This window comes from Nuphar pumila, chromosome 8 (assembly GCF_984573655.1).
Source record: "Nuphar pumila chromosome 8, dmNupPumi1.hap1.1, whole genome shotgun sequence".
Lineage (NCBI taxonomy): Eukaryota > Viridiplantae > Streptophyta > Magnoliopsida > Nymphaeales > Nymphaeaceae > Nuphar > Nuphar pumila.
Genome location: NC_143256.1, coordinates 84,426,580 through 84,439,146, shown reverse-complemented (window position 1 = coordinate 84,439,146; position 12,567 = coordinate 84,426,580). Strand labels below are relative to the sequence as shown.

The window sequence follows — 12,567 nt, the reverse complement described above, 5'->3', positions numbered from 1 at the left end:
CCTTAAAAGAAGAGCCACCTAGGGGGCTCCCCATGTAGTCGTTGGGAGCCCCCAACGGTCACTAATGTGATCGTTGGAGGCCCCATCGACTACATGGTGGGGCCCCTTTTGAGTGAGCAAAAAACAAAAAAATAAAAAATACATTTTACAAAAAATAAAGAGAAAAATAAACAAAGAAAAATAAGTACCCCTATCGGGTACTTGTGAAATGACAGAAATACCCCTATCGGGTATTATATATATATATATATAAATATATATATATATATATGAATTACATATATTTTAACACCCTCCCTCAAGCTTTACGGGGATATAACCGAAAGCTTGTTAAGGAGAAACAAAAACCGAGGAGCCGCAAGAGCCTTAGTGAAGAAGTCCGTCAACTGGTACTCTGATGTGACGTAAGGTAGTGCTATAGTTCCTCTTAGGTATTCATCCCGAACGTAATGGCAGTCCATCTCAATATGTTTAGTACGCTCATGGAAGGTGTGATTGCTTGCAATATAGATTGCGCTTTTGTTGTCACAACACATCTTCGAAGGAGTAGAGATGACAATGCCCATATCACTGAGGAGGCTTCTTAGCCACACAAGTTCCATGGTTGTAGTGGCCATAGCACGATATTCTGCTTCCGTCGAGGACAATGATACTTTGTGTTGCTTCTTGCATCTCCACGAAATCATAGAGTCACCTAAGAAAACACAAAAACCGGTAGTTGAGACACGGTCATTGGGATTTCCTCCCCAATCTGCATCGGTATAAGCAATTAAATCAAGTGACGAGGCAGAAGAAAGAAAAACTCCCTTAGTTATGGTATTTTTGATATATCTGACAATCCTTAAGACTGCACTCATGTGCACGGTTGTAGGTGCATGTTGAAACTGACTGACAGAGTGGACGGCATGAGCAATGTCTGGCCGTGTGATGGATAGATAGGTTAGAGACCCAACAAGTTGCCGGTAGGGAGTTGGATCCTCGAGAGGTGTTCCATCTTCCAACCTTAATTTTGCATTGATGACTTCTGGGGTTTCTGTCTTCTTGTCATCGGAGATACCCGATTTGGAACAGATGTCAGCAGCAAGTTTCATCTGAGAGAGAATGTACCCTCGAGGAGAGTACGCCACTTCAATTCCTAAAAAATATCTTAAGAAACCAAGGTCAGACATATCAAAATTTTCTTTCAAAACCTTTTTAATATCATTAATGCCTTGCTCATCACTTCCTGTGATGATCATATCATCAACATAAAGTAGTAAAATAACTACAAAAGACCCTGCACTTTTCACAAACAAAGCAGTGTCAGTATAACATGAATGAAAATTTAAACTTGTCATTACATTACTAAATCTATCATGCCAAGCCTTTGGAGCTTGTTTTAAACCATATAATGCCTTGTTAAGTTTAAGAATTTTATTTTTACCAATACATACTCCTGGTGGGGGATCCATGTAAACTTCTTCATTTAATTCGCCATTTAGAAATGCATTCTTAACATCAAGTTGATAGATAGGCCATTTCTTTACAGACGCAATAGCAATAAGAGTCCTAACACTAGTCATTCTAGCAACCGGTGCGAAGGTTTCTTCATAATCTATACCATATTCCTGAGCATATCCTTTAGCTACTAATCGTGCTTTATAACGTTCTAATGAACCATCACTCTTGGTTTTAATTTTGAAGACCCATCTACATCCTATTGATTTCTTTCCAGTGGGTAACGAAGTTATTTCCCAAGTTTTTGCTTTTTCAAGGGCACTAAGCTCTAAGTTCATGGCTTCAACCCATTGGGGAATATTTTTGGCCTCATTATAGTGTGAAGGTTCATGAAATGAATGTAATGCAATTAGACATGCTCTATATCTAGGAGTTAGGGACTCATAGGAAACAAACCTATTTGGAGGATTGGAGATCCGACTGGATCTCCTTAAAGATGTTTCTTCAATGTCGGATCCTTGAGAGTATTTTTCTAAGGCACTTATTTGAGTTTGTTGACCACGCCTAACATATGTTTGGATTGGTCTATTATTCTCAACTACAGCATTATCAAGAGGGATTTCCTCTAGGTCATTCAAAGACTCATTAGAGATTTCCTCTTCTTGAGGAGTCTCATCTTCTTGAGATAGAAGATCAAATAAAAAAGTATATTCACTTTCGTCAATATCTTTAGTTTTCTCAAAACCATTTTCATTTTCCAAAAAGGTTACATCTTTGGATACATAGAGTTTGTTATTTTTCAAGTCAAAACATCTAAAACCCTTTTGATTTTCTCCGTAACCCAAGAAAACGCATTCAATAGCTTTAGGAGATAATTTGTCCCGTTTATGAGTAAGGACAAAACATTTACATCCAAAAACTCTTAATCTATTGAAGTCAGGTGTTCTTTCAAATAGTTTTTCGTATGGAGATGTATTTTGTAAGGATGAAGATATCATTCTATTTATTAAATAAGTTGAGGTTAAGGCCGCTTCGGCCCAAAAATTCTTTGGAATTTCTTTGGAAATAAGGAGTGTCCTAGTAGTTTCCATGATATGTCTATGCTTTCTTTCGGCCAAGCCGTTTTGTTGAGGAGTCCTAGGACACGATCTTTGATGACAAATCTCATTTGCTTCTAAATAGTTTTGAAATTCATTTGATAAATATTCTCCACCCGAATCGGATCTAAGAGTAGAGATATTACTTGAAAATTGATTTTTAACTATCATATGAAATTTTTTAAAAAACTCAAAGACTTCGGATTTTAAATTGAGAAAGTAGATCCATACATACCTAGTATAGTGATCGATGAAAGTGACATAATAGGAGTACCCTCCTTTAGACATGACGGGGGAAGGACCCCAAACGTCCGAATGGACTAACTCAAAAGGTCTTTTGGATACAAAAGTCCGGTTTGGAAAAGGAGTAGATTTCATTTTGCCAAAAATACAATTCTTGCAAACAAAATGTTTCTCATTACAAAATTTCTTTCCAAATGGAAAGGAGTACATTTTTGAGAAACTTGGATGTCCAAGTCTTTGATGCCAAATATCAATATTTTTATCTTGGACATGGTTACAAAAAGAGTTAATGGGGAGTTTCAAGTTGCTCATGTAATAGAGATCTCCCCTTCTATGGCCTTGCCCAATCAGCTTCCCGGACCGGAGATCCTGTATAGAGCAATCCTTAGTTGAGAAGGAGATTTTACATCCATGATCGCATATTTGAGCAACAGAGAGGAGATTTAAATTAAGTTGAGGTACAACTCTCACGTTTGGCACAAAGAATTCTTTTGAAAAGTTTAAGGTTCCAAGACTTTTAACTTGTAAAGATGTACCATCGGCAGTTGAAACATAGGAGTTTTTAAAATTATTACATAAATCGGAAAGCTCATTTTCAAGGGGGGTCATATGAAAAGAAGCTCCAGAGTCAAGGATCCAAGACGACATACCTGGAGGAGAGGAGGAAGCTACGGCGGCACCCGAAGTTGATGGAATCTTGAGTAGAGTTTGTAGTGCCTCCGATAGTTGAGCAAGAGAAAACGAGTCCGTTCCTTTGATTGCTTCCTCTTTCTTTTGAGTAGCTTCTTCAACGGAAGCAACTTTATTTTTTGGTGCTTCATTCAACTTAGGGCAATTAGGTCTTATATGACCCGGTTCTTGACAATGATGGCAAATGGCTTTTCTATAGTTGCCATTATAGTTATTTTGTCTTCCAAAATGTGGAGGTTTGTAGGTTTTCATATGGTTGCCGGGTTTGGATACGGCCAAGACATCATTTCCTCCTTTAATCATGCCAAGACGGGTTTCTTCTTGGCATATTTCGGCTATGGCATCTTCCAAGGGAAGAGGCTTTGATCTATGTAGGAGGGAGGATCTAACTTGTTCATATTCGGGCCTAAGCCCATGTAAAAATTGGAAAAAGTGTTCTTTTTCCATTTGTTCTCTCCTTAATTCCACATCTATACTAGAAACCCATTTTGGTTCTAGTAAGGATAGCTCATCCCATAGAGGGCCAAGAGTGCTAAAGTAATCCCTAACACTCATTTCTCCTTGCTTGATAGTCCGGATTTTTTCTTGAAGGAAGAATTGACGAGCAAGGTCTTTTTGTGTAAACATACCTTTCATGAAGAACCATGCTTCATTTGCCATCCTAAATTTGGCAATGTTGGCGCAAATCTTGAGCTCCACATTATTCATGAACCAAGCAAGAATCTTGGCATGCTTACTCTCCCAATCTTCTATGTTAGATTGGTGATCTTCAATGGCCTTTATGCGGGCATCTCCTTCAAGAGCCTTTTCTTGATCGCCTTCCATCTTAGTTAGTTGGAGTTGTGGTTCCGGAATGGTGCCCATAACGTATCCCCAAAGCTTTTTTCCTTTGAGGTTGTTTTCCATGGCGGCGGCCCACATCATGTAGTTGGAACCATTGAGCTTGAAGGAGAGATCAATCTTTTGTTCTCCTTCCATAACAACCACTTACAAGAGAATATCAAGGAGAGAGAAACAAAAAACAAATATAGCTACACCACTAGCTATATTAAAATGAAGAGCATACACAAGGCTCTGATACCATGTAATGAAATATGCGGAAAAGCAAAGAGTGCACTAAGCACTTACAACATCTACTAATGAACAAACAAAGAGGGGCTAATACCCAAACCCACAAGAGACAACACAACATAAAAATATAAATGCCTCTTATTGAAAGAGAGAGAGCTCTCAAGAGTGAAAAATACAAGAGGGGAGCACCCCTATTTATACACAAGAGGAGGAGAGGGAGAGGGCCAAGAGGCCTTAAAAGGAGAGCCACCTAGGGGGCTCCCCATGTAGTCGTTGGGAGCCCCCAACGGTCACTAATGTGACCGTTGGAGGCCCCATCGACTACATGGTGGGGCCCCTTTTGAGTGAGCAAAAAACAAAAAAATAAAAAATACATTTTACAAAAAATAAAGAGAAAAATAAACAAAGAAAAACAAGTACCCCTATCGGGTACTTGTGAAATGACAGAAATACCCCTATCGGGTATTATATATATATATATATATATATATATATATGAATTACATATATTTTAACAAAGGTCTCGTCATAGTATTCTCCATGTGCTTGTGTGAAGCCTTTAGCGACTAGTCTTGCCTTATATCTTTCAATGGATTCGTCAGGTTTGTACTCGATTTTATATACCCACTTAGACCCTACAACATTCTTATCCGGAGGTCTAGGAACTATTTCCCAGATCCTACATTCATGCAAGGCTCCCATTTCTTCATTTATAGCATCTGCCCATTTTGATGACAATGAGGCTTGGGAGAAATCCATGGGTTCTTCCTGTTTTTCAACCTGTGCAACAAATAATTGCATTTCTGTGGAAAATTTCTCATAGCTTACCCATCTTTCAATAGGGTATCTGATCCTTTCCGAACGTCTGACCAGCTCAGTTATGTGGGGTATATCCCTCTCCTGGCATATACTGCCCCTTTGAATCTTCTGTCATCTGGACGAGCAGTACCAGATGTCAGGGTTTCTTCTGCGATGGGAGGCACAGTAGATCCCTGAGCAACTGTCAACACGTTCCCACTAGGTTCTGCATTGGTTTCCATGGGCTCACACTCATCTATTACTGTGTGACATGGAGCAGAGTTATCCATCTCTAGTTGATCAAATAATTCATTCGCTAGCCACGGTTGATAGCTTTCTTCCTCCTTAGTAACCCTTATTCAACATTTTCATCGGTAAACGATTTATTACATATACCGCAGAGTGGAAAGCTTTTGTCCAAAGACTTAAAGGAATATGAGTGTCATGCAGCATACTTAGGGCACTTTCAACAATATGACGATGTTTTCTTTCTGCAACCCTATTTTGTTGTGGTGTGTGTGGGCAAGATATTCTACGCCTTATCCCGTTGTTTTGAAGAAATTCAGTGAATTCCTTTGATAGATACTCTCCCCTTTCGTCACACTGAAATTGTTGAATACTTATCGAGAATTGATTGACAACAAGAGCATGAAATAAATGAAAGAATTTGAATACCTCAGATTTGTATTTCATAAAATAAATCTAAGTATATCTGGAATAACTATCAATGAATGTGACATAGTAGCAACTGCCAGACAAAGAGGGTTGTGGAGCAGGTCCCCAAACATCAGAATGAATAAGTTCAAAAGGAAAAGAAGCTCTTTCATTTATTGAATTGAAGGGAAGTACATGACTCTTACACAACTGACAACTAGAACAAAGGAAACCATCAACTTTATTATACGAACTTGATCATGAAATAAGACCGCTCGACACCAGTTTCTCAAGAGAAGAATTATTACAATGACCCAAACGACAATGCCAAATATTTGGCTTATTATACGAAGGCAAGCTCAAACAATCCTTAGATGAATCCAATTTGAATGGTTGACCAATGGACGATTTTGATCCAGCTCTACGAACAGGTGAAGAAGTCTCTTTGAGGATATACATATTTCCCTTTCGCTCTCCCTCAACGGGCGTCTTCTTCGTGAGTGGATCCTTGACACAGACAGAAGGAGTAAATTCGACGCAAGAATGAATGTCATCAACCAATTTAGAAACGGAAATGATATTTTTGACAATATTAGGGGAATGAAAAACATTGGACAATTTTAGGGAACCATCGAAAAGAGGAATATTCACGTTTCCAGTATAACTTATTGGATGGAGAGCTTCATCACCAATTTTAATACTTGCATTTCCATGATAAGGGATAGGCTTCAAAATCTTACCAATATCACCTGTCACGTGGGTTGCAGCTCCAGAATCAATATACCAAGTTCCCTGATCACCCTTTTGAAATTCAATCCTAACAAAGCTGATATTAAAAGGCTCTTGACATTGTCTTCATCCCATTGATTTCCTCCAGCTTTTCCCTTGCTCGACGACCCTGTGACATTCATTTTCCCTTTGTTTTGCGGGTTGTGCCAACAATTTGCCTTGATATGTCCCTTTTTGTTGCACAAATAGCATGTTGGAACATTTTTGAAATTGTGATTTCCCGAAAAACTACCTGACGGCATGCTAGGCGTGGGCAACAATCCACGCCCGCCTTGATTATTTCTTATCTGTCCATGTCCTCCTCGAAAGTGGCCATGTCCTCTCCCTGAATTTGTCCCTGTAAATAATACTTCTTGGCTTCCTGAATTGTTGCCTACATCTTCTCCTTTAATGGAAATTTCATATTGTAGTAATTTTGCCTGAAGATCCTCAAAGTTAGGAAGTGGAGGAAGACATAAGAGAGATGTTACCAGCATATGATAATCTGATCCAAGCCCGTTTAGCGCTTGTTGAACTTTATCCTTATCAGAAATCACACAACCCACCATAGCCAATTGATCTGTGATGATCTTCACTTTGTTCATATACTCTCTAACAGTCATGCTTTCTTTCTTTAGGAGTTGAAACTCCCTCTTCAAATGCATAATTCTTGCCTCTGAGATTTGAGAATAGGTCTTCGCAAGTTGTTCCCACAACTCCATTGCTGAGCACTCATCTGGAATACCTACAAGAACCTCTTGCAAAAGAGTAGAGGTAATGTAGGCTACAACAACTTGATCTCGTTTTCTCCAAGTGGTGAATTCAAGATTTCGAATCAACCTGTTAGAAGCCTCTCTCCTATCGTCCACAATTTCCTGCACAATAAATTTCGGTGGTGCAGAGATCGTTCCATCTAGGTGTCTATAGAGATCGAGACTCTTAATGAAAGGCAGTATCTGCCTCTTCCAGGTCAAATAGTTGTTGTTGCTCAGTTTGTCTGAGATAAGTTGACCTAAAAAACTAGATGGCAGGGTAGGCGAATCCATGAAAATTGAACTGTAAACTGAATGTATTTGACTGCTGCCAAACACTTAAGGAATGACCTTTGATCTGAAATAAATTCAGACCAGATTAAATCAAGAATAAAGAATAAAGGAATTGGTATTTTAGATCTGGAAGGAATGACCAGAAATCAAGAATAAAGGAGTGAATTTGGATCGGGAAGAAATTAAAACTCATTCGCTTCAGATCTGAAGTGAACTCAGATCAAACTGTGACAGACTGATTAACGTCAGATCTGAAGTGAACTCAGATCAGACCGTGACAGACGACGAAGAAGAAGCAACTAAGAAAACAGATCTAATCTTTGGATTAGATATGATCTTGATTTCAGACTTGAATGAAACAGATGCAATAACCAAAGCACAATATATGAATCTAAAACAGTCGATGACTGTTTTCAGCTTAATACCAAATCTTATATCAGAACACACGTCTGGGCAGATTCGGACTTCAGATAGCCTTTGGGTCCGACAATCTGATCCAAATCAGACGTGATAAACAAAAGGAAGAAAAGGTAGGTAAAGAGGGCAGCAGTCACGCAGGGTCTAATTAAAGAGAGCAGCAGTCTGTTAAATTATGTATATATAAATATATATATATATACATATACTTATATATATATATATATACATACATATATATATAAGTATATATATTCATATATATATATATATACATATTTCTTTTTTGTTTTATTATTCTCCAAATACCCAATAGGGGTATTTTGGTAAATCCCCATGTAAACTCTCTCCTCTCCTTTTTCTCTCTCTTTCTACTTTTTCTTTTTTTCTTTTTTTCTTTTTTCTTTTTTCTTTTTTTCTTTTACTTTTTGTAAGACCACAAGGGGCCCCACCCTTCTTGTCGTTGGGGCCCCAACGACTAGATGGGAGCCCCCTTGTGGTCCCTTCTTCTTGGCTTCCTCCTCTATTTATAGAGGAGGCTTTCCCTTGTAATAGTATGGGGTTTTCACCCTCTTCTTTCTTTCTTGAATAATATCCAACTTATGATTTTAAGTCATTTCTCTGTTTGTGGGTTTTTTGTATACACTTTTAGTGTTTGTGTTCTTGGCTCTTGTGATCACTCTTAAAGAGTGTTTTGCTTTATTGGTGCTTCTGCCCCTCTTCATTACATGGTATCAAAGCAAAACTGAGACTTGAGGATGGTGTTCTTCTTGAGGATTCAACCCCCTACCGCCAATTAATTGGATCTCTCACCTATTTATCCATCATCCGTCCAGATATAGCTAATGCGGTTTATGCAGCAAGCCAGTTTCAGCATGCACCTACTTCGGTTCATATGGCGGCCGTAATGAGAATTGTGCGATACATCAAAAATACCATCTCCAAGGGACTCTTCTTATCATCTTCCTCATCTCTTGAATTAACTTCTTTTACTGATGCTGACTGGGGAAGAAATCCCAATGATCGTATCTCAACTACTGGTCTTTGCATTTTTTTAGGTGAATCTCTCATTTCGTGGAGATGCAAGAAGCAACAAAAGGTCTCACTAAAATCCACTAAAGCTGAATATCGGGTCATGGCAATGACAACTATGGAAATCGTATGGCTCAAAAGTCTCCTTGGTGACATGGGCGTCCTCATTTCCTCTCCCACCAAGCTCTGTTGTGATAACAAAAGTGCGACATACATTGCAAGCAATCATACTTTTCACGAGCGGACCAAGCATATCGAAATGGATTGCCATTATGTTCGAGACGAATATCTCAGAGGAACTATCACATTATCATATGTTACTTCAGAATATCAACGGGTTGACTTCTTCATCTTCAACATCCGGGCCTAGTAACGGCCAAAACTTCATCACTCTTAATACTTAGGCCAAGTCGAGTTGTGAAATAACTTCTTTGAGGGAATGGAATAGCTTTAGATTTCCCAAAAAATGCAATCTTTACAAGTCATGTGTTCAAAAAAGGAAAAAGAGACATCTTTACAAAATTTGGATGACCAAGTCTCATGCCAAATTCCAATACTTTTGTCCTTTATAAGATTGCAAAATGACTTTGGTGGTAGAGTCAAAAAGTCCATAAAATAAAGATCACCCCTTCTATGACATTGCCCAATCAGCTTCCCTAACTGGAGATCCTGCACGGTGCAATCTTTAGGTGAGAAAGAGACTTGGTATCCATGATCGGTGATTTGAGAAACGAAAAAAGATTTAGATTAATTTTTGAAACGATTCTTACTTTAGGAACGAAAAAGTTTTGAGAAGTTTTAAAATCAAGTGATACATAGAATTTAACACAGTCACGCAGGGTCTAATCTATCGATCAGATCGAACAGATCTATGATCAGATCTGAACCGATAGTTTGGAAGAAAACAAAAGGTCGATGACTAAACAGAGAGGAGAAAAGAGGATGCAGACAGAAATGGAAGAGGATGCAGACAAAAATGGGGCACGGTAATAGAAAAGAAGGCAGATAGAGGAACCTGGAAGAAGCAACACCTGGGACGTTGATCTTGCTGGATAGTCCTGGACGAAACAGCACCTGCAGTGTCGATCTTGCTGGACACGCCCTTCGGAGTCGATTCACCGTGCAGAAGCCTGCTCTGATACCATGTAAGAATGGCCCACTTGAATCTATGTAGAACGTGAGGATGAGGCGTGAGAGAGAGAGAGAGTTGCGGCAGCAAAGGGGGACTTCTCAATAGAAGTCGTGCCCTACTTCATGTATATATATATATACAAAATAATAACTGGGTTGGACCAAATATTTGGATCCATACCCAGACATAAAGTTACATGTTACATTAGAGAACCCAACCCACACTGGAAAACCTGATCCAGTTTATGATACAGTCTTAATAATATTGACTCTAATTGGGAGGAGATCCTAATGATAGACGCTCAACTACATGTTTTTATGTATTTGTAGGTGACTCATTGGTGTTTTGGAAATGCAAAAAGTAGTAGAAGGTGTCATTGTCGTCCACTAGAGCTGAGTATCGTGCCATGGTCACCACAACATCTGAAATCATGTGGTTGAGAAAATTATTGGAAGACATGGGGGTGCATATGCTCTCATTCTCAAGGTTATGTTGTGACAATAAAAGTGTCATCTATATTGCCGGCAATCACACGCTTCATGAGTGCACCAAATATATTGAAATGGACTGTCACTGTGTTCGTGAAGAGTATCTGAAGAAGACAATCATCCTGCCTTATGTAGCATTGAAATTTCAATTGACTGACTTCTTTACGAAAGCTCTTCCTTCTCTGTTTTAATTTTTACTTGATAAACTTTCAGTGGTTACGCTGTAAGTTTGAGGGGGAGTGTTAAAGTATATATATGCTATCGTATATATATACTTATTGTTTGCGTATGTATATATATATAATAAGTGAAACCCATTAGGGGTATTTTGGTCATTATACATTGTGTAATTTGTGATGCTCCTAGAGGACACTTTAGGGTTTTCCTTTTTAATGTATTTTATTCTTTTCCTCAAGGGCATTATGATCCTTATAATGTCCTCGGAATAGAGCTGTTGGGAGTGCTCCCAACAGCTATATTTCTAGTTGTTGGGAGCATTTCTCAATGGCTATTCTTTGCTTCCTTTTGTGTATAAATAAGGAGTGTAACCTCTCTTGTATGTTAAGTAAACAAGCATTCTCTTAATAATATTCTTATATTTTTTACTTGTATGTTAACCCCTTAAGTGGCTTGTGTGGTTGTGCTCTTGTATTGACCCATAAGTGGTCATGATTATGTATGTTCTTGTGTTTTGTATGCCCATAAGAGGCACCCACTTGTACTTTTTTTGTATTTTCATTATAGAGGCAACCTAATATCTTAGGTGGTTATTCACACTAGAATCATTGAGTATCCTTAGGTGTACCATTCGACTACTTAGCAAGCTTTCAAATTTTAAGTCTCATGAAATACAAATCTTAATGATAAATCTAATATAAAAAGAACATAAGAAATGACCATGATGGATGAAGAAGTTGACATTAGTACTACAAATTTTATAAGTCCTTTCTAGAAATTATAGTAGATATATTATGAAAGTTTAATCTCTTATGATCATCCACATAAGAAAAATGTACTCATATTTCTCATTTGTGTTTTTCCCTGTCATTTGCATCTTTTTCACTAAAATCAAATTTGGCTTTCCTCTTAATTTGATCAAAGATCAGTAAACAGGACAAGTACTTTACCGATGAAACATGTAAAACACGAATACATTATGCAAGTCATATAACTCAATCTGCTAATGTTGATAACTGTACTGGTTTTTGGGTCGAAAATGGTGTCATCGTTCTTAGTTCCTTGCCTGGCAGCAGGGTCTGCTAAAAACTTTATGACGTCTATTCAGGAGCCCTAGACCTATGTGATGATGCAGCATTGTTTTACAGAACTTTAGGAAATCGGCTCTCCTAGCAGACAATACATGAACCATTTGCACAATCTATGTCCTGGCCATGAAAAACCTGCAAATGCAAAATGGTATTGCTAAGCTTTCTGCGTATACTGGACTTTCTGCTATACAATTTCCAGTTTAAAACATATTACTGAAGCAACAATCCCTTGATGGTTGAGACTTCAGCCATACAAAACAAAAATGGCACGATTAGTATTATAAACACTGAATTCTGAATTAATGGAAGATTATAATGTTCCTTGAATTAACTGAGATTATAATTGCGAGCTGTCCAGTTGCAAATGGATTTATACATCAGATAATCTCATTTTCAACAATATTCTAACTTTTCATCATTATGGCA

At 38.1% G+C, this 12,567-nt stretch overlaps 1 protein-coding gene across 2 annotated transcripts in view; it reads right to left on the bottom strand.

The window, feature by feature from the left end:
• LOC149830003 (developmentally-regulated G protein 2) overlaps nt 1-12,567 on the bottom strand; it is a 170,710-nt gene that overhangs the window by 93,057 nt on the left and 65,086 nt on the right. The window lies entirely within an intron of this gene.